The sequence below is a fragment of the Fukomys damarensis genome, unplaced genomic scaffold (assembly GCF_012274545.1).
Source record: "Fukomys damarensis isolate Sample0158 unplaced genomic scaffold, DMR_v1.0_HiC HiC_scaffold_20, whole genome shotgun sequence".
In the NCBI taxonomy this organism is placed as follows: domain Eukaryota; kingdom Metazoa; phylum Chordata; class Mammalia; order Rodentia; family Bathyergidae; genus Fukomys; species Fukomys damarensis.
The window spans coordinates 34,629,387-34,653,441 of record NW_022900932.1 but is presented as its reverse complement, the minus strand read 5'-3'; positions in this window follow the sequence as shown (position 1 = coordinate 34,653,441).

Here is a 24,055-nt window from a genome sequence, read left to right as displayed (position 1 = left end):
GCAGGGAAATCAAAGTCCCAATGTTGGCAGTAAAATCTAAAGGACACACTCAGCTGTTTTAAAATCAAGGTAATCAGTCTCACAATTAGAAAACAAAATAACTAATTTTACCTATAACAAAACTGGTCACACTGAACTCTTGCTCATTCTTGAACATTTCAAGCACTAAGAAGAAAATCTGACAGTTAAAAACAAGAAAACAACAAGAAAAGACCCTAAAAAAACATAATGACAGAGATGTGACTACACTGAGATGTCAGAGCAAAGGCTATTTCTGTAGCACAGAAGTTGTGATGAACAAAGAAAAATGACAACTCTTATGTTTTATTCCTCCTCATTGCTATAATGGTAAGAGATTGTTGGATCATAGGCTGGGGTAAAAGTAAGGATTTAAAAAAAGCAATTATAATACCCTTCTTTTTTTTTTCTTGACTGTGCATGTGGTTCATGCTCAGTAATGTTTTGTACAATTTTAATAAAGTCACTATGCTATGGCTACCATATCTTTGTTTATAATAATTTAAATACAACATTTAATTTTCATTACTTTATACTTATTTATGACAGATTTCTATTTTACTTGCCCTCACTTATATTAATTTAAAGTTTATTCTTCAATACATTTGCTTTTTCCATAGGGAAAAAGTGCATATATATAATAGATTTTAGTTATTGTTTTGTTGCAATTACTCTTATTTTTCAAAAATAGAAATGTAAGTGCAATTTTTAGTTCTTATTTTGCTCATTTTATATATTTTTTCTTTTGTTGAAGCTTTCAAGTTAGTTGAACTGCAGCTCATTTATTTTGAGATATTGGGCATTGAACTTGGGTACTTACACTGAACTACCTCTCCAGCCCTTCAAATTTTTTTTTCTCATTAAGTTATTGGTACATTTTAAGTGTACAGTACAATTAAATTCTCTTTGGGATCTTGTACCTTTACATTACAGGTCTTGGTTTTCACTTTTTCCCCTTACCCCTGCCCTCCCTTCACCCCTCCTCCCTTCCCTATTTACAAATACTTTATTTCCATTTTTTCATTTTCTCATGTTTTTTTATTTTCCCTTATTACCTTTCCCCTACCCTTCACAGTTCCCCTATACATTTATCCTTTTTCTTCCTATTTCACATTATCAATTATATCATTAGGATCTTATAAACCATTATGTCACACCAGACAAACTATTTAGTATTTATACATGTGTGACTTATTTATTTCATTTAGGAGTATATCCTCAATATGTATCCATTTTCCTATGAAAGACTCTAATTTCTCATTCTTTATGGCTGAGTAGTATTCCATTTTATAGAAAAAAACACATCTTCTTTTTCCAGTCTACAACTGATAGGCAAATGCACTGTTTCCAAGTTTTAGCTATTACAAATGGTGCTGCTATAAACATAGGTACACATATATTCCTGTGATATGATTCTTTCAATTCTTTTGGAAAGATACCCAGCAGAGGGATGGCTGGATCAAATGGAACCTCTAGTCCCAGCTCTTTGAAGTATCTCCATATTGATTTCCATAGTGGTTGCACCAGTCTGCACTCCCACCAACAATGGAGAATGGTTCCTTTCTCCCCACAACCCCTCCAACATTTGTTATTGGTTGATTCCTTGATAGCATCCATTCTTTGTGGGGTGAGGTGGAATCTCAGTGTTGTTTTCATCTCCATCTCTCAAATGACCAGTGATGTGGAACATTTTTTCATATATTTACTTGCTGCTTTTACTTCCTTATCTGAGAAATGTCTGTTCATTTCAGATGCCCATTTTTGAAGTGGGCCTTTATATTTGGGGGAGGTGATTGTTGTGAGTTCTTTATATATTGTAGATAACAGTCCTTTGTCTGAGGTGCAGCTGGTAAAACTTTTTCCCACATTGTAGGTTGTCTTTTAGTTCTGTTGATGGTTTCTTTGGCAGTGCAGAAGCTTTTTAATAAGATGAGATCCCAGTTGTTGATTTTCTGCTAGTTCCTGTGCTACTGAGGATTTTTCAAAAAGTCTTTTCCTATGCCAAGTCTTCCAGAGTTCTGCCTAACTTATCTTCCAGCAAATGTAGTGACTCTTTTTTAAAAATATTTATATCTTTAATCCACTTGGATTTTGGTTTAGTGCATGGTGAAAAATAAGGATCTAGTTTTAATCTTTGGCAGGTTGAAATCCAGTTTTTCCAATACCATTTATTAAAGAGACTATCTATCCTCCACTGAGGATGGTTGACTCCTTTGTCAAAGAGGAGAGATGAGGTAGCTGAATACATCTAGAGGTGTTTTTTTGTTTGTTTTTTTGTTTGTTTGTTTTTGTATCTTCCAATCTGTTCCACTGATCCTCAGGTCTGTTTCTTTGCCAGTACCATGCTGTTTTTATCACAGTGACTTTGTAGTAGTTTCAAATTGGCAATTGTTATACCCGCTACCATGTCTCTGTTGCCTAGGATGGCTTTTGCTATTCTAGGTCTCTTATGATTCCGAATGAATCTTTGTATTCTTCTTTCTAGTTCTGTGAAATATAGTGTTGAAATTTCAATTGGCATTGCATTGAATCTGTATAGCAGTTTTGGTAGTATGGCCATTTTCACTATTTTGATTCTTCCTACCCAGGAGCGGGGGATATCTTTCCATTTTCTTACATCCTCTTCAACCTCTGTTTTCAGAGTGCTGTACTTTTCAGTGTAGAGGTCTTTTGCTTCTTTCATTTGATTGATTCCTCTATACTTCATTTTTTTTGGATGCTATTGTGAAAGGAATTGTTTCACTAATTTCTCTCTCAGTGAGTCTATTATTTGTGTATAAGAATAGCCCTTTTAAAATTTTGAGATAGGGTCTTGCTAAGCCACAAAATTACCCATGTTAGGCCAGAACCTGCAGAGTTCTGTAATTACAGGCATGCACCACTATGCTCAGTCTAATTATTTCTTTCAAAATATGTGTATCATGTATATTAGTCTTCGTCTTCAGTCACAGTCCTATATACATAAATAAATGTTGAGTTGATAATTTCAAAACATTTGTCATACATTTCTATATGTGCTATTTAAATCTTTAGAAAATCTACTCATTCTATTTTTCCTAATATCCTTTTTGGGTGTTGTTTTCACTTATTTGTACATTCTATAGTTTTTAAGGTATAACTGATAATTTTACACTATTTGTATATTAGTCTACTGTAAATTATTCTTTTATTTTCTATCCTTTTTAAGTATCTTAATGCTTTTTGTTCTGATATATTCTGATATTTTATTTCAAATCCATGCCATTTTATTTCAATAAGTGTATTATATTTTTCTCATTGAGGAATAAATATATAATATACATGAATAGAATAAATATAATATTAGTATTACCCATTTTTAAACACACATTCCTTCACCACCCTGCTCCCCCAGATACAATCCCATATTACTTCTGCTTTTTGAAGTGACATGCCAGAAAATTTTTGAATTTGATTTAGTCAGGAGGCATAATGAGACAAATGTTTAATAATTTCTGACTTTTAAAAATAACATCTAGGTAAGATAAATTTGAACTTCAACTTCTGTGAGATGTAGGTTGAATTTTCCATACCATAAATTTTCTACTCAGAAGCAAATCAAGTGTCAAATTTATTGCATACCTTTTGGATTAATATTTTATTAATTATTTCTTTTTTAATAGGTGATATTAATACATCTTTTAATGATTTTAACCTGAAATATCTTCATATTTTTGCATCTTCAGAGTTGAAATATGACTTAAATTCATTGGTATCTTACAACCATTAGTAGTAGCTTGATGTAGTTGGCATTATCCAGACACCTGTGAACTTGGCTCTGGCTTCATCACCATGATTCCTTCAACTAATTCATGAACACTCTTGGCATTATATCTTACTTGATTGAGTCTTTGGCCATACCACCCTGAATGCACCCAATCTTGACTGATTGAGTTATATTCATTCTAGTAGCTAAGGTTTATATTGTATCTCTCAATCTCCTATGTCTGTGAGGCCTGTTCTCAAGTGTGTCTGCTCCTAAGTGTGGTAAAGGTTAAAACTTAAGATGCTGCTCATTACTGAGTCCAACCCTCTTTCACAATTGCAGAAACATCAGCTCACAATGATTTGCTCTTGTGTTTTATTCAGACCTCTACTGCTAGGACAAAATACCCAATGTACACATTTTAAAGGAGGAAGGGGTTACTTTAACTCACAGTTTCTGAGAATTCAGTCCACGGTTGGTTGGCTCTGAGGCAGAAACTTCATGGTAAAAGGGCATGCGTGGCAGAGGAAAACTGCTAAACATGAATGGCAGTTTGGAAGAAGAGCACATGGCAAGGGGGTTGAAAGAAAAGGGAATACGGATAAAAAGAGGAGAAAAAGGGGAAGACACTAGGGTGTGGAGACAAACATACACCCTTAAAGGTCATGCCACCAGAAACTCACCTCCTCTAACCAAGCCCTATATTGATTAAATTATGTGAAATTTATTGAATACCTTTTGGATCAATATTTTGTTATTTATTTCTTATTTGATTGAATATATTCATTCTAGTAGCCAAGGTTTACATTGTACCTCCGTTTTCTGTGTTCAGTCCATCTCTTCACTTTTCCTGTGTTGCGTTTGGGGTAGGGGGTATCTCTTGAGTGACCCTGCACCTCTCTTCTCATACTTGCCTTAACTGTAGTGAAGTATAAAGGGGTGGGGCTCAGCAGCAAATGGGGGAGTCAAGACTGGTATAGTGCAAAGCAAAAACAAATTCGGGTGTGGCAAATATAGAGAAAACAGAAAAGTAACTATTTTAGTAGCAGAGTGGCGCTACAAGGCAGGGGCCATTCTGCTCGGGACACTGGTAAGTAATGGAGGAGACTAGACAAGTATAAGCAAAAGAAATCTAGACAACTAGAAGACATTATGTTGCATTGATATTAAATGTGAATAATGTATAATGACTTTCTCCCAAATAATATATCATGCCAACATTTTGGGGTGGGGGAAAGTGTAACTTCTCTGCAAAGAATCGTAACAAACTTATCTCCATTAGGCGAGCAAAGTCAACATCAACAGTGGTGTCATGTTACCAACCTGTACCATTTGTATTGTGAAACTTATACTTCACCTCTGTGATGGTTGCCTTCTCAACAACCCATAACCAAACAGTAATCATGACAAAAATGAACAAATATCCATTGAGAAACACTCTTTATCATAAATGAATATCACAATCATTACCATCAAAACAAGAAAATTCTTTAGAAAATTTCAGAACCTAGAAGAGAAAGGATATATGGTAGCTAAATGAAATGCATGGATGCTGAAACAAAAATGGCATCAGCTAAAAACAAAGAAAATCTAAAAGAAGTAGCAACTTCAGTGGTGCTGCACCAATAATGGCTAATTATAACAAAAATATCATAGTCATGGATGATATTAATAGTAGACTTAAATAAGATTGTGTGTATAAGAGTCATCGGTCCTGTTTTGAAAACTCCAACTATTCCAAAAACTTTAAGAACATTATATACAAAATGAACTAGATCTTGAATAATGCCAAAATTATAGAAGATCTCAGATACATGTTTGTAGATGGGGAAAATGTCAAAACATACTACCTATAGCAGGGATAAGTTGAACAAATTCAAATGGTAGAAGTAAAATCAATGTTTTAAAAGTGTAGAAGTAACATGAGTATTGCTAGGGCTCTAAGAGAATTATGAAAACTTTAGCATGTCCTAACTAGCCAGCGCAACCCCACGTTTTATCACCATGCCCTGAGCATTAACATGCTCATCGCAGTTGACAGAATGCTACATACTCTCAAGTTGCTAAGAATATGTTAAGAGCATCCAAAATGTTGATAATAGAGCAACTACACTTGTCATGTCAGATGAACAGATGTCATAAGGCTTGAGAAACATGAATGTTCACTTCTAGCCTCACTTGATGGCACGATTAAAATTTCAGTAATTCTACCAGTTATTTGAGGAATAACTACAATTTAACTCTTTAGAAAATTAATTTCTGTCTAATTTGACATGGCAAAGTAACTTTTGAAAATAAGTGAGTCAGCATATCTCAATATATGCTGATAATAGCATTAAAATGCTATCAAATGGGATTATGAGGTAACTTTCCAGATGCCCATTATTTTGCAAGGAAAAAGCAGAAAGCTATTTTTATGTGTAGGTGTAACAACAGATAATTGAATGTACATAGAATAATAAGCAGAAAATGACATAAATTAATTTCACTTATTATAAACATTTGTTTTTATTTTCTATAGAATATTAAAATTCATATGTAATTTTACTGATCTCACAGGGAAATGTGTCATAAGCAGAGATTAATATTAATCTGATCATATTTTAGTCTAATTCCTTCTAACTGTTTTTGAGAATTGGCACAACTTGGCTAGGACTATAAACCACATATGATTTAATGTATATTGCATTCTTCCTTATACTTTTTAAAAAGTTAATTTTTTTGAAAACATGCTAAGTTACAAATCTCTTGTGAGTAGAGGACATTATAAATATGACAAGCTGAACTGAGATAGAACATGTGTTGTTAGGTTAATGAAGTAAATTTACTTTTCTTTTATTATTTTATATATTTGATATTATATAATATTATATAATTTATGATATTCTATTTCTGCCTAGTATTTTAAATATTATATATATCATCATAATATAAGACTATTAGAACTCAAACTCTCTCATCTTTCTGGATTATTGTTTAGGCGCCTCATCACCATTTCCTAGGTAATACATATATTAAAATGTATAAAGTTCTTCCTTTATTATTGTTTAGTGTCCCTCCTCCTTCACTTTTCATCTATCCAAACACCATTTGATCAAAGCCTTTAAATTTCATTTTATTGTGATGATCTCATAAAGTGGTCAGTGTTCTTTATAATTTATTATAGATTAAGAAAACAAGGTATATAAATAATTACTATGCCCAAATTCATATTATTATTTTTTTAAACAGGGTCTCACTGTCTAGTTCAGGCTGCCCTGGAACTCACGAGTAACCCGGTTGGTTTTGAACTTTCAATGACCCTACTGCCTCAGCCTCCCGGGTGCTGGGATTACAGGCGTGCGTGGCCACGCCCAGCCCAAACTCATTCTTAGATAATGAATAAAAATGTAATTTCTCTTCTTTCCTTTTCCCTCCTCCTCCTGCCCCCACTTCCCCTTTCCCTTCTCCTTTGGACTTTTTCTTCTATTTTACATTACCTATTACACATTTGGATGCTCATTCACACTTTCACACCAGAGAAACTATTCAGTATTTTTTTTCTCATGTAAAGGAACAAATATGAGAAAAGGGAAAAATAGAAACAAAGTCTTTGCAAATAGGGAGGGGTGGAGGGGTTGAAGGGAGGGCAGAGGAATGGAGAAAAACCTAAGAACCAAGAACTTATATCATGTAAAGCTACCAATTTCCAATGATGAATATCATCATATTGAAAACCTAAAATGTACCAATAAACAATGAATAAAAAATGTAATTTCTGCAATCTGTGGAATATATACAAATTCTTAGGTATTCCTAGAGAATCTCTGTAACTTCTACTCAGTTTATTTATTTATATGACAGGTATTTATTTCTCAACAGAATCCACAGAGTAACTTACAGTATGAGCTGACAACATTATGAGATTTATCTTCATAAAATTTTTCATTTACAAAGAGGAAGCTGAAGTATGGAGAGGTCAATTAACTTTCCTAAGATCATTCATTTAAACCTGAGAAAGCAGACTGAAGTCTGTGCTTTTAATGATTATGCTATGTTACTGGTATTGTTTAACTATTAAAGGAGATTTTTGTATTTAAAGATGATAGAATAAAAGAAATCTCATTGTATACTGCAGAGTATGGTGTTTTGCATAAGTGTCATTAGACTAAGCAAGATAACTAAAGTTATCAGTATGAACTTGTAGTAAAGGTTTATCATTTCCTGTATGTCAGCAATAGCCAGTGAAAATAAAAATGCAAATGAATAAGAAGTCAAATATGTTAATTTTAAAGGTGAAAGAATCCATTGAGAGGGAAAAGCCCATTCAAATTATAGAGGAATTCTTTGTTTCAGCTCAAGCTAACTACATACTAATAAAATTCTGTTTTATTCTCTTTTTTCTTCCCAAAACTTGATTAGAATATTTTCTATGAATTGAAATGTAAAAATGATATTGTACAAAACAAAATAACAAAAAAAAGGCAAACATTTTAACATAGCATACTCTTTTTCTGGGGGATTATCTCTAGTAACTAGTTTAGATACATAAAACTATTTTCTTCTATAAGGGTACATGCAGTTGTTTCTTGAAGGTTATAAGTTTTTTGGTGTGGCGGTCCGGCCGTCACAACAGGAATGAATGTACCTGAGTTGGGGAGTGAGGATTGAGAAAGGACAGCACACTCAATAGTGTGGAGACAAGAGGTCTGCTTTATTTCACAGAAACAGCTCCTTTTAAAGGTACACCAACAGGAAGCACCAAGCAACTATTTGTATGCAAAGACCGGATTTTCTGACTCTTACAGAGAAGATCAGATCTTTGCTATCTCGGAGTTCCTCCCATTACAGGGTCAAAGAACAAACAAATTTAACAAAGTCCTTGAGCCAGGCATGGTGGTGCATGCCTGTAATCCCATGAAAGCAGTCTGGATTACACAGTGAGCTCCAGGTCAATCTCATCTGCATAACTGAGACCCTTGTCTCAGAAAAGCCAAATAAACAAACAGACAGAAGCATAGATTATATCAATGCCTCAATGGTAGAAGAAGTTACTTTTCCAATGTCAAATGCCAGTGGGCCATGGCCGGCTCCCACATTTTGGGACATCTTATATTTTTCTACATTGAGATGTTTGGTTCAACATTGACCATCTCCATTCTACACAGGGAGAAAAGAACAAAGATTATTTCTCTTCTATCACATGTGTATGAACATATGTGTATTACATGTACAACAAGGACTGAAGTTCTGGCATGACAACAATATCTAAGACTACACACAGTAACTAAAATAGTAAATTTATAAGTACTATTTATACATGTAAATGTATATTTACAGGAAAGCTCCTAGCTGATCATCAGGTTTGATTACTCTTCTTCTATGTGTGAATCTAGACTGTTTTCCAGCATCTCATATTTAAGTTGTAGCTATTTTCCTGAGTGATAAATACTCTTAAAGCCTCTCATCTGTTGGTATTAGAATTTAGACAAACTAATGTGTTCTGAGACATGAATTGAGGATAATGAAATCACAAGATATAATGACCCTTAGTCCTTAATATGGACCTGAAAGAGATGTGCCCGCCACCTAGTGATATTTATTTTTATTGTAATAAATGAGGAAAATTGTTTTGTTAAATCGCTGATTCTTTCAAGTGTAACTGTTATAACAGCAAGAGATATCATCAGGAGTTGATTCTCTTGTACTTTATTTCATATTATGCCATTTTATAAGATATGAAATTTAACATCAGGCATTAATGTGTTCCTCATGAACATTCAGGTTCCTTGTAGAAAATCTGGGACATATGGGTAGATTTTCTGGATCCAAACTTTTGGTCTCTTTTCCTATGTTAGATCATTAAAAATCTTACTTTCAGAAATACTCAGGCTGTCAATTATATCATTAGGATCTTATGTGCTATTATAGTTTTTCACAACAGAGAAACTATTCAGTATTTGGACATGTGTGACTTATTTATTTCACTTAGGAGTATATCCTCAATATGTATCCATTTTCCCATAAATGAATCTAATTTTTCATTCTTTATGGTTGAATAGTATTCCATTTTATAGAAAACCACATTTTCTTTATCCAGTCTCCAACTAATAGATACTGTGAAATAGGAAGAAAAGAGATAAAGTTGTAGGGAAAGTGGCAAGGGTAGGGGAAAGGGAATAAGGGAAAAGAAAAAAAATGAGAAAATGAAAAATGGAAGTAAGGTGTTTGTAAATGGGGAGGGAGGAGGGGGTGAAGGGAGGGCAGGGACAAGGGGAAAAAATGAGAACCAAGACCTGCTGTGTAAAGGTACAAGATCCTAATAATGAATATACCTGTACTGTATACTTAAAATGTACCAATAAACTCATTTGGCTGTAGAGCCAAAGAAGCAATATATTAATTATTTAATATTTTAACTATTACTAACAGTGTGAATATTCAGGTTTTTTATATTTTACAATTTTTAACTTGAGAAACATGATGTGAATAAACATTCTGTATAAATTACCTAGTCACAGTTACTCAGGTATAGCAACAGAAAATAGACTAAGGAAACCACTTTTGTTATACCTGATATTTATTGTTTTAATATTCCCTATTATATTTATTTCTGCTTTCATATTCATTATTTTCTTCTCAGTGACTCTTTTGAGTTTACTAAGATAGAAGGTGTCTAGTCTCATAGAGTAAAAGTTTAAATAATTTGAGATCTTTCCTCTTTATATTTATGTTCTACAATTTTGGCATACCATACTTCATGGTTTCTTTTAAAACATGTTCTAATGTTCCTGATAACTTTTCTTTAACTTTTTTTTTTTTTGAGACAAGTTCTCACTGTGTATTTCAGGCTGGCCTTGAGCTTACTATGTAGTAAAGTTGGCCTTAAACTGATAGTGATCCTCCTGCCTCAGTTTCCCAAGTGGTAGGATCACAGGCATGCCCTACCATGTCCACCAACCCACTGGTTATCTAGACTTGAGCTGAGTTTTCATGTTGACAGCCTTTTGTTGATGTGCATTTTGAATGTGTCATCCCACTGTCTTTGGGTCTTCATGTTTTCTGATCTTCCATTCCAGAATGCCTTTTCTCTCTAAATACATTTGAAATTTTTGAAATCATCTAGGTTTTAAAGAAAGCTATGCACACACACTAAATGCCAGTTTGAAAATAATTTTTTTTTCTAACCACACTATTGTGCTAAGTGCCATCTTGCAAAGTCTTGCATGGACTTCTTTGGATAATCATCTATTAATTGTCAGGTATATCATAATTAAAAGTCTCTGCACCAGGTGATTAGAATGCCATTTTCCTAATTTCCAAATGTATTAAAATCTATTTTATTCAGCCCTAAATGCTTTACTCCCTCACTTTCAATATAAATAATCAATAAATAAATTTAAATTAAATTAGTATACCTCTGTATTTTTGCATTTAATTTTAATTGTGAATCATTAAAAATTATGAATTTTTAAGAGTACATCAATAATAAGTTTAATCTGTGCTTTTATTTTATCATAATGTTTTCACTTAAAACATTCAAAAATTCAAATTCAATTCACAATGTGAAATATTCAGAGAACTATCGAGTTTTTAGGGTTATAAAATCCATAGCAAGATGTGATAAGAAAGCATCAGTGTGTGAGTTGTAGACTTTTGTTCAAAGAGTCTTATTTTAAATAACAATCTCAGATATACCTATTTTTCACTATTAGAACTTTTTTAACTTACAAAAATTCAAGAAATTTTTTGTTTCTAGAAGATAGGAGAAATGCTCTTGCCTATAGTTTTTTCATGACTATATTAGTACAGCAGTTCTTGGGTGTTGGGAAAATGTGACAGGATAGCAGTTATAACACAAAGCATTTCAGTCATGAAATCTACATAATCTTGCTTCATACTTTTGAAAATTGATATGGAATAAAAATCCCCAGTGTCTAAATTGTATAACTACACCTGAACATTAGATTATATTATTTTGAACAATGTTCATATAACAAAGGAGATCACTACATTTAAAGTGGTATTTTGCCTTTAATGGCCTCTTTACCAGCTATGACATTAGATAATTTGCAAAACCATAGATTCTCAGGAATAAAAAATATTGAGCACTCATATACTTTGTTCTTTTTATTCAATTTCACTACAGTGAAAAGCAAATAACAATAGGGTCTTATATAGAATTATCAGGATAAAATACATATTCATGTAGAAAATAAATGGGGTACACAGAGATCCTAGTATATACCTATAAAATGATCTCGCTGTATTCAGGGAAGTGCACTATGCTATTATAAACAAATATTTGCTTCTATAATCTAAGAAGCAAATTATACTTCATTATCTACTGGTACTAGTCTTGGCCACCTGATCTGTTTTGGCTGGTAGAATTAGAGTCCCAGTGACATTTGTCACCTTGGGGTAAACACATTGAGAGCCAGCACATGGTTCTAGGTCCCTTTTCCCCTTCTGTGCCAATGGCCAGCAGTGCTTCAGGTAGGGTCTCCTCACATGGCTGGATCCAAGAGGGAAAATAATGTGGAGCAGAACCTCGTTGGCCTCAGAGGCATTTGTCCTGTAACTCATCGACAAGATTTGGGTTGTCTCCAAGCATAGTTTAACCTGTCTTATCTCATACAGATTTCCTCCTCTATTTACAAAGGCCTGCTTTTCACCATATATATTTATAGACTTCTTAACACTGTGGAGAGATCCTCTTTCTTTGGAGTTTGAAACATAACAAAATAAACATATATAAACAAAATAAAACAAAAAATGCAACAGAAATGAAAACCAAACAGAAGGTATCTCTGTAACGAAATGTAAACAGCCCACTTTGGAAGAGATTGGTACCTCCTAGCAAATATCTACTCAGTTGTACCCAGCATGGCAAAGGATACAGTTATCAGCTGGCCTTCTGGTTCTTCTTTTAAGTTAAGCTTCCCAGTCCACAGGAACCCTTTTATGTATACTTGAAAATTTCCTTTAGCATCTCCTCTCAGGGATAAAGTGTGTCAGAGAAGCAAGGGTACGTATATTGCACTGACTACTACGAACCAGGAATGTAGAATGAGTGTGTGTGTGTGTGTATGAGACCTGTGGTATGGGTTTGAACCTGGTGGTTGAGGCTTGTAAACCAAATGTTCTGTCACTAAATCATATCCCCAGCCTGACAACTTTTGTTTCTTTCCTGTTTGAATATGAAAACAACATAGTATCTTTTGGAAGATATAAAATCTAAAACTCAAATTAAAAATTTATTAAAGATTGAAATTTGAAAAGGATGTCTTAAACTAGGGGAACATCTGAAGTATGGTTAAACAAAATGTAGATGAGGCCAGAGTTTTGGACTGAGATCTTCCACTAGGCCCTGACAGAACGAGCCAAAGTCGTTCTTCATACTAAACTTTCACATCATCATGCAGAAACTAAATTATCTGAACTTTCTTGAAAACCAAGTACAGAGTGGGGGAGGCAGCAAATCTAGCCAGTTCTATCTTCATGATCAGGAAGACACTTCTGCTTTGACCAGGGTAAGAAAAGTGACCTTGAAGCACAATTTCCTATTTCTTTTTTCTTTTGCTCCTCTTTGTCTACAAATCCAATTTTTCTTCTCATCTCACTTTTTTTTTTGGTAGTGGGGATTGAAATCAAGACCTTGTGCTTGTGAAGCAGGCTGCAGAACCACTAAGGTAAATCCCCGCCCTCAGCTCACTTCTCTGCTTGCTGTTTGCTGGGCAGCTTCCTCCCCACACATTCCCACCTTGATGTGTTATCTTGGCACAGGGCTCAAAGCCACAGGCTTTGGTATCTCCAAACCTTTGAGGCAAAATAGGCCTTTCCTCCTTTTAAATTGATTACCTCACTTCTCACCATCTTGAAAAGCTAACGCACTCTCCTTAGATTTTATTTTAAGATGATATTTTATGTGCAGTCCTGATAATAAACATTTTGGATTTCCCAATTTAAAATAAATGCTAAATACAATCTTAATGTTATTTTATTATAAAAATGGTCACAAAACATCCTTTAAAAGATAGATTTTGGCCTGGGGATTTAGCTCAGTGGTTCTGCCACCTGCCTTGCAAGCGCAAGGACCCAAGTTCAATCTCTGATAACAAAAATAAATAAATAAACAAACAAACAAATAAATAAATGAAATATAAGACAGTTTTGCTCTATTCATGAAAACCTCTTCTGAACATAAATTATACTGTGGGAAGCTAGTCATTGGCAGGAAGTACTTGGAAGTGTTCATTTGCTCAGCTCTATTGGATCTAGGAGCAGCCTGTAATATCATGGCAAAGTCCAAGGTACTATTCTTGTTTTTATGTTGGTGGTCAGTAATAATAAGCTTTTAAGGAGAATGAAAAGGATCATAATTCTTGAGATGACTGAAGTAGAATTGTTTAAAAATAGAAATCACACACTTCAGGCTTTAGGAATAGTTATACTCTATTGCCCTAAAAACTGCCTCATGGGTTAAATAAAATAAAATTATATTATTAGTCAAACAATTACTCATCTGTAAAAAGGAGATTTTTATTCCATGTATTTGAAAAGCTGCCAATATATGACATTTTCTATTTATCTAGGGTATGAGAAGATAATATTTTGTTAAAATTTCTGGGAGAAAAGAAAGGCTATGAAAATTCAATATCATATGAAATTGTTTGAAACTGTCTTTGAATACACTGAAGAAATAGATTAATGATTTCATCCTTTTTATAAAATGAAATGTTAACAAAGTCACACAGCTTTTATTTCTAGAAAAAGAAATGTATACACACAAAATTTGCTGCCCTTATTTTGCTGCAAAAAAGATTAATATTTACACATCAAATCTAGGTGCTGTTATGATGGTGAATGAATAGGTGCCCTTATACACTTCAAGCCAATTTCTAATTATTGCTGATTTTTTTTTCATTTTAGATGGGTACTGTTATATATGGAGGACCACTTTCAATATAAGCAAGTGAAAAAAAGTTTTCTATATCAATTTTAATGGCCCTTTTGAGGAAGCAATGAAATACGTGTTATTTTTCTTTGTTACTGAAAATAGAAATTCACACAAGCTTATCGAGATGTATTAGACTACCATCCCTGAGACTATATCAATAATTTTTCAAAGATTCTCCTAATTCAATGTAGAGATTTGCATATCACTTGCTAATTTTCTATTAGCAGATTAGAAAAACAATAACCAATCTTTTCTGAAGGATTCAAGATAATACTTGCTGAAATTTCCTTTCTTAGTAAAACACACCATTATTGAAATAACTCAAGAATATCATCTGTGGTTATTTTGACCATTACACATTGTAAACCTATATCTAATTGTGTCTTACTGTACTTCACAAAGAAGTACAAGTCTTAAACCACAAGTAAAAGTTGCTATTATGGGCTCTTTCAAAAGGGGTGGCAGCTTTATTTGTGAAGTAGAATAGAAAGCAAGTAATCAAAGTAGAAAACTCTTTAATAACAATTTTATCTCTAATATACCATTTTGAAAATTGCCCTCAAATTTGAGTATTCTATTTTTAGTGTCCTTTTTGTACATAATTACTTTTAATCCTGACTCTAGTTCAGAAAAGGGTTCTGTTTAATTATAGTTTCTGTTAGATATTTGCATATGAATCTCAAAATCATTTATGGTATTTCTTTCTCTTTCCTGAAACAAAAACTTGCACATGAGAAAAATGTATTTATATCTTCAGAAATTTCTCCATGGTTGAGAAATCACCTTTAAAAACAGGTATGGAAGGGCTGGGGATTTAGCTCAGCAGTTGGGTGGCCTGCCTTGCAAGTGCAAGGACCCAAGTTCAATCCCCGGTACCTGCCTCCAAAAAAAAAAACAGGTATGGAATATTACAGAGCAGAATATAATTGCTCTTGTGTGAGTGGACCAGGCAACAGAGAAACATTAATATGTTAAAATATTTTAATTAATAGTTTATATTAATCAATTTTAAAACTAAATTGACATTCTGTCCTTTCTTTGACTTTTATACCAATAAAATTGTAATAAAACAAATGAAACTGTTCACATTTTTATGACCTAGTATTAAAATGTTGAGAAATGCTTTAAAGCAGATTTCCCAATTCAGAAACCTCTCTATGAGAGAGAAAATAAAGAAAATAATTTTGTCACTGAGTAAACATTAAACCAATGTGTCATACATATCATGGGCAATCTTCTCAAAGGCTGCAAAGACAGAATAAAATTCTTCTTTTTATATAGGTCAGGATATACTGTATTATATACATGTTCTCAAGATAAAGAAAACCAATTCTCAAAACTTGACTGCACCATTGCAAATAATTTACCATAGATTCATCTGGCAATTGGGGTGGCCATCTGTGTTTGATAATTCACTTTATCAAAAGGAAAATGGAACGAGTCCCTTATTTTCAACAGGGAGCATTAAATTCTAATTTCTAATTTTCTTGCCTGGGCCTTATAACATAGTGCTTTTTACCTAGTCCTTACAACAAAGCTTTAGTGTGTCTAGACTTATTTACCTACTAAAGTACTGGTATGCACATTTGAGATTATTTTGAAAATGCTTACCTGTCAGTCTTTAATTGACACTTGAAGTCCTTTATGCAAATAAAGTAATAATAGAAATTTGAAAGGTATACTATGACTAATATATATGGATAGAATTTAAGGTAGAGGTTCCAGATTAAGCAAACCAAGACTCAAGACTCTCAGTTAAATTTGATTTTTCAGGAAAGTCAAATGCAATTAGCTGTCTTTTTTGGCAAATGCATTTTGACATCCAATGCTTTTAGCAGTAAGACATTTATAACTTTCTGAAGTTAACTAAGTACTAAAATTATTACAGCCAGAAAGAAAGATTCAGTCATTCTTGTTACCCATCAAATATATAATTGCCTAGGAAATTTGTCCTTAGAAAAAAACTATGTAGTTTCCTTGCTAGGGCATTAACTTGCAAGTAAGAAAGTTAATGTTAGAAGCTAGTGGCAATTAACATTTATTTAATTTTAACACTAAACTTAACTAATGATTCTACAAATATTATCTCAATTCATGCAACATTTCACGATGTATGGAGTAACATTAATTTGCTTCCCAGGTGAGGAAAATGATTTTATCATAAGTAATTTTGATAATCATAACTCTTTGTCCAATGAGTCTGCACAAGTTGAAAGAGTGCTTTCATAAGCACTACATTATACTGAATTCCAGATGACATAAATTCTGGAAGCTGTTTTCTTCTTTATTTATATTTGCTGCCTTCCTCAAATAAGCCTCACTTAATTTTCTCAATTTTTGAATTTTTACATGCATAAAATTAGAGCATTTCTCAGGTTTCTTCAATTCTATGATTTTTTAAGAAATCGGAATTATGCAAAATTGTGAGAAATAGAAATTTATTTGATTTATTGCCTATTTATATTTTAAATTTAAGAGCGCACAATTTCTTTTACATCCCTGTACATCTCCCCTTTACGTGCTAAAGCCTGCTGCATGTACCCTGGATGGAAGTTTGAGGAAAGGTTGAAATTGCTGAGCTGTATGTCTTTTTCAGCAGTACGGAATCTGAAAGTCCATAAGGAAGAAAGGTCTAATTCTAAAATTCCTCTTAAATATTTATTAATATGGAATGAAGGATATGGGAGACATTATGTTAAACTGATAGCAGTAAAACATTCATATCAATAACAGTAGAAATGATTTGGTTCCTGGAAATCAGAATATGTATATGCAACACTTCTGTTCCCTTTAAAAGTATTTCTTTAATATTTATTCTTAAATCAGATTTTCCTTTATCTCCTTATACTTTGCCCTTCACTCTCAACTTTCCTAGCTCCCATATCCTTCAGAGTTGAGAAGATACACTCAAATAGGCATGGCTTCCGATTTTCTGTGTGTGTCTGTGTGTGTGTGTCTGTGTGTGTGTGTCTGTCTCTGTTTCCATTTTTCTTTTTCTTTTTTCTTTTTTTAAAGATCACTTTACTGGTACATTTAAAATATACAATGTAATGAGATTAATAGTTGGAAGTTTGCACCTTCACATAATCAATGTTGCTTCTTATTTTTCCCCATTCTGAGGCCCTACCTTCAACCCCTCCACCCCTCCCTAGCTACAAAGACTTTATTCCATTTTTTTCATATTCTCATATTAATTCCAATCCCTTCTTTCCTTTCTCCTACCACTCCCCTTTCCCCTTTCTCTTTGTCCCTTTTCTTCCTATTTCACATTATCTAATACCTTTGAGTTCTTCTTCATACTTTCAGTTTCTCACACTAGAGAAACTAATTGATATTTACACGTGTGCACTATTTATTTCATTTAAGAGTATTGCCTTAATGTGCATCCACTGAGCTTTATGTGTCTCTAATTTCTCATTTTTTATGGCTGAGTAGTACTCCATTTAATAAAAAGTATATTTTCTTTATCCAGTCTCCTGTTGATGGGTGACTGGTCTGCTTCCAAGTTTTAGCTACTTCAAATTGTGCTGCTATGAACATGGGTGCACATATATCACTGTGGTATGTTTCTTTTAATACTTTGTTGAAGATATTTAGCAGGGGAATAGCTGGGTCAAATGGAACTTCAAAACCTAGTTCTTTGAGGTATCTCCCTGCTGATTTCCATGATGGTTGCAACAGTCTGCACCCCACCAAGAGTGGAGCAGGGTTCCTCTTTGCCCACAGCCCTACCAGCATTTATTGGTTGATTTCTCTATAACAGCCATTCTTTGGGGGGTAAGGTGAAATCTCAGCGTTGTTTTCATTTGCGTTTCTTGAATGACCAGTGATATTGAACATTTTTCATATGTGTATTAGTTGTTTCTACTTCTTTGTCTGAGAAATGTCTATTTCTTTCAGATGCTCATTTTTTAATTAGGTCTTTAAATTTGGGAAGTCTTTTTTTTAAAGTTCTTTATATATTCTAGATAGTACACCTGTGTCTGAGCAACCGGTTGTGAAAAATTTTTCCCACATTATGGGTTGTCTCTTCAAATTGTTGGTGGTTTCTCTTGCTGTACAGAAGCTTGTTAGTAAGAGATTTCACTTGTTGATCATTTCTGCTAGTTCATGGGCAACTGAGGTTCTGTTCATATCTTTTCCTATACCAATGTCTTCAAGAGGTCTACCTAACCTCTCTTCCATCTGGTTTAGTGTTTCTGTTTTAATATTTAGATTTTCAATCCATTTCGAGTTTAGTTTAGTGAGTGGTGAGAAATAGAAGTCTAATTTTACTCTTTGGCAAGTTGTAACTCAGTTCTTCCAGCACCATTTATTAAAGAGGCTGTCTATCCAATGAGATTGTGTGGTTCCTTTGTCAAAGATGGGGTAGCTGAGTGTGTCTGGACTTATTTCTGTGTCTTCTAATCTGTTCCACTGGTCTTTGGGTCTGTTTGTTTGCCAGTACCATACTGTTTTTATCACAGTGGTTTTGTAGTACAGTTTCAAGTTGGGACTGTGATACCTGCTACATTGTCTTTATTGCCTAGAATTTCTTTTACTATTCCAGGTCTCTTCTTCTTCCAAATGAATTTTTGGACTGTTTTTTCATGGGGAAGTATGATCCTGGGAAACTAATTGGAATTGAATTTAATCTGTATAGCAGTTTTGGAAGTATGGCCATTTTCACTACGGTGATTCTTCCTACCCAGCAGCAAGGGATGTCTCTCAATTTTATGATATCATCTTGAATCTCTTTTTTCAGAGGGTTGTAGCTTTCATAGTGGAGGTCTTTGATTTCTTTTGTTAGGTTGATTCCTTGGTATTTCAATTTTGGGGATGCCATTGTGAAAGGAATTAATTGCCCCATTTCTCTCTCAGTGAGTCTGTTTTTCATGTACATAAAAGCAATTGATTTTCATGTGTTGAACTTGTATCAAGCTACTTTAATGAATTTGGTTATTAAGTCTAGAAGACTTTTGGTGGAGATCTTGGGGTATTCTATGTAGAGTATCATGTCATCTGCAAATAATGACAATTTTACTTCCTCCTTTACTATCTTTATTCCTTTATTTCTTTCTCTTTCCTAATTTATGTGGCTAATGTTTCTAGAATTACATTGAACTAGAGTGATGACAATGGATATCCTTGTCTTTTTCCTGATTTTAGTGTGAAATATTTCAGTTTTTTACCATTTAGCGTGATATTGGTTGTTGGTTTTTCATATATGGCTTTTATCAGGTGGAGGTAGAGGCCCTCTATTCCAATTTTCTGTAGGGTTTTTTTCATGAATGTGTGCTGGATTTTGTTGAATGCTTTTTCTGCATCTATGGAGAAGATCATATGGTTTTACCCTTGGCTCTATTAATACAGTGTGTTAAATTTATTAATTTGCGTATGTTGAACTATCCCTATATCCCTGGGATGAATCCCAATTTGGTCAGGGTGTATGATCTTTTTGATGATCTTCTGCATTCTATTTGCAAGTATCTTATTAAGGATTTTTGCATCTATGCTCATTAGTGAGATTGTCCCATAGTTCTCTTTTTCAGTTGGGTCTTTCTCTGCTTTGGGGATCAAGATAATACTTGCTTCCAGGAATGAATTTGGGAGCATTGCTTAGCTTTCAATTTCATTGAAGAGTTTAAACAGTGCTGGCAATAGTTATTCCTCAATGTCTTGTAGAATTCAGTAGTGAAGCCTTCAGGGCCTGGCTTTTCTTAGATAGGAAGTTTTAAATTATGTTTTCAATTTTATTGATTGATATTGGGCTGTTTAGAATTTTTATGACATCTTCATTCAACTTTGGTAATTCATACACATCTATGAATCTAGGAATCGCCATTTCTTCTGTATTTTCTATCTTATTTTCATATAGGTTCTCAAAATAGGTGTTGATGATCATCAGGATTTCTGCTGGGTCTGTGGTAATTTCAGCCTTTCCATTCCTAATTGCATGGATTGGGGCTTTTTCTTTCCTTTTCTTAATAAGGTAGTCTAAGGGATTGTTAAGTTTGTTTATTCTTTCAAAGAACCAACTGATGGCTTCATTGATTTTTTGTTTCATTCTCTTAGTCTCCGTTAATTTCTGCCCTGATCTTTATACTTTTGTTTCTTGTATGAGCTTTGTGTTTATGCAGCTCTTCTTTTCCTAGAAGCTTAAGGTTCAGTATCAGGTTGTATAATCGAGCTCACTCTGTTGTCCTAGCATGAGTATTCACTGCTATGAATTTCCCTCATAAGACTGCTTTCATTGTGTCCCATAGATTCTAATGTGTTGTACTGTCATTGTCATTTAATTGTAGGAACTGTTTGATTTCTTCTTTAATTTCCTCTGTGACCCACTGGTTATTCAAAAGTGTGTTGTTTAATTTCCATGTGTTTAGGAAATTCAATTTCTATTGCTTTTGATCTCCAATTTCATCACACTATCGTCTGATGAAATATAGGGGATCACTTCAATTCCTTTGCACTTACTTAGCCATATTTTATGAGTGAGTATGTAGTCTGTTTTAGAGAATGATACAGGTACAGCTGAAAAGAATGTGAATTCTGATTCTGTAGATATGAAACACTCTTTAAACATCTGTTAAGTTCATTTGTTCAAGAGTTTTCATTGTTCATTTTTTACCTAGTTGCTCTATCTATTTGTGACAGTGGTATATTGAGATCCCCCACTACTATTGTATTACTGCTTACTTGATTTTTCAGGTCCATTAGAATTTGTTTTATATAGTTGGGTGCACTAGTGTTTGGCACATATATATTTATGATTGTCATCTCTGCCTCTTGGACTGCATTGATGTGGTGTCCTTCTTTGTCTCTCTTAATCAGTGCTGGTTTGAAATACACTTGACCTGCAAAGAGAATGTCTACTCTTGCTTTTTACCTGGTGCCTGTCACATGGAGTATTGTTTGCCCCTTCAACTTTCAGCCCATGACTTTCTTTTTGAATTAAGTATGTTTCTTGCATGCATCATATTATTGGATCTTGCTTCTCTTGACCCATTCAGCCAGTCTATACCTTTTTTTTCTTCATTGAATTTATTTGTACATTTTATGTATACAGTACAGTTACATTCATTATTGGGTTCTTGTACCTTTACATGACAGGTCTTGGTTCTCATTTTTTTCCCCTTGTCCCTGCCCTCCCTTCATCCCCTCCTCCCCTCCCATTTTACAAACATTTTATTTCCATTTTTTCATTTTCTCCTATTTTTTTCTTTCCCTTATTATCTTTCCCCTACCCTTCCCACTTTCCTTACACCTTTGGCCCTTTTCCTTCCATTTCACAATGTCAGTTATCTCATTAGGATCTTATATACTATTACAGTTTATTCACACAGTCTATGTCTTTTGATAGATGAGTTGAGACCATTAACATTGATGGTTATAACTGATTTGTATTGACTTATCCTTGTCATGACTTTTTTCTTTTTGTTGGATTCTTCCCCTTTGCATTTAATTTCTTGTCATGCCTGATGAATTTATTCTGCTGGGCTTTCTAGGGTTGTGATCATCATTGTCTTTTCCTAGGATATTGTTCAAAAATTTTTGGACTCCATGTTTGGTATTCATGAAGTTCCTCAGGGCTCTTTGTCATCAAAGTGTCCTATTTCTCCATCAATTTGTTTTGTTTTGTTTTTTGGTTTTTTTTTTTGTACCAGGGATTGAACTTGGGTCTTTGCACTTGCAAGGCAGGCCACTGAACTGCTGAGCTAAATCTCCAGCCCTCTCCATCAATTTTGAATTATAATTTTACAGGGTACATCATTCTCGGTTGGTAGCTGTTTTCCTATAGGGCTTGAAATACATCTCTCCAAGGCATCTTCTGGCCTTGAAGGTTTGTATTGAAAAGTGTGCTGTGATTCTGATAGGCTTTCCTTTGTATGTGTTTTATTTATTTTCTCTAACTGCTTGAAGAATTTTGTTCTTCTGTTAGGTTCCTGGATTCTTAACTATTACAAACCTAGGTATAGTTTTTTTTTTTTTCATCATTGCTAGTTGGAGTCTTGTATGCCTCACTTATCTTTATATCAAGTTGTTTCCCCTACTTGAGAAGTTTTCTTTCATTACTTCTATGAACACTTTTTTATGTCATCTGTACTCTCTTTTGTTTCTTCATTGTCTCTGATCAGTCTTATGTTATTTTTCTTTGCATCATGTAGCAGCTGCTAGATTGATTTCTCATGGACCCTTACTATTTAAGAAATTTCTCTTTTCTTTCTCACTAATTCCAATCCTATCTTCTATATCTGAAATTCTATCTTTGCATTAGCTCTTTCTGCTGTGTAAACTTTCAGTGGAGTTTTCAATTGCCTGGAAGTCTGTTTGAATCTGTTTTATGTATTCTATTTGTTTCCTATGTTGGGATTCCATCATGTTCCTCAGCTCTATTTTTTGTCTGTGTTTAGTCTAGATTTATTAATCATGTCTTAAACTATGGGGATGACCTTTTCTGTTATCTTAGAAATTACTTCTGATTTCATTTTTTCCAAATCCTCTTTTGTTGCCATTTCAAGTAACCCAGGTGGTTGAGTATCAGATGGTTCCATCTTGTTTAGCTTTGGGGTTGCCTTAGGTGACCTTAAAGCCTGGGACTTATTTTGTGTCTTCACTTCTCAACAGAGGCAAACTGTTGTGCCTTTATTGAGATAATTTTTTGCTCACCCCATGGCCTTCAATTCTCAGCAAGCCATCAAGAGGCCTTTTCTATGCTGCTCACAAGAACACCAGTTCCTGGGTTCAGAATGAAGGTCTTCTAGATCCCTGAGTTCACCTGCTATCTGGGCAAGCTTGTGGCTGAGGCCTGAGCATACTTGGGATAGTATTTAGATTTGTCTCTTGCTGGAGCCTCTATGTACCTGTTGTCTGAATGGGCTATTGGCTGGGGGCTATGCTTCCAAGCTCCTGTTATATGAACAGGCTTCTAGCTAGGTTCTCCACCAGAGAGAGTGTAGGGTCAAGCCCCTGACTGAAAGTTATGTGCCTGTGCAGCTCATTTCTAGGTGGGCCCTTGGCTGGTGGGGTGTGCCCAAGCCTATGGGGTCAGGGTGGATCCTTGGCTGATATCTGCCTGCAGCTGTGGTCTGGACCATGCAGTTGCTCCCTAGATTCTGTGTGCACTCACAGATGGTATGGGGTAGGCCTCTGACTTCCATATTTATTTTTCAACATTCATTTCATTGAAACAAATAAATACATTTTACTACTCAAGAGAATGAGACAGGAGAATTGCAAGTCCAAGCCCAGTCTAGGAAATCAGTGAGATCCTGAATCAAAACTTTAAGTAAAATAAGAATGAGGATGTAATTCAAAGGCAGATCATTCCTGCATTCCTGGGTTCATTACCCAGTACAGCCAAAAAAAAAAAAAAAAAAAAAGGGGGGGGGGGA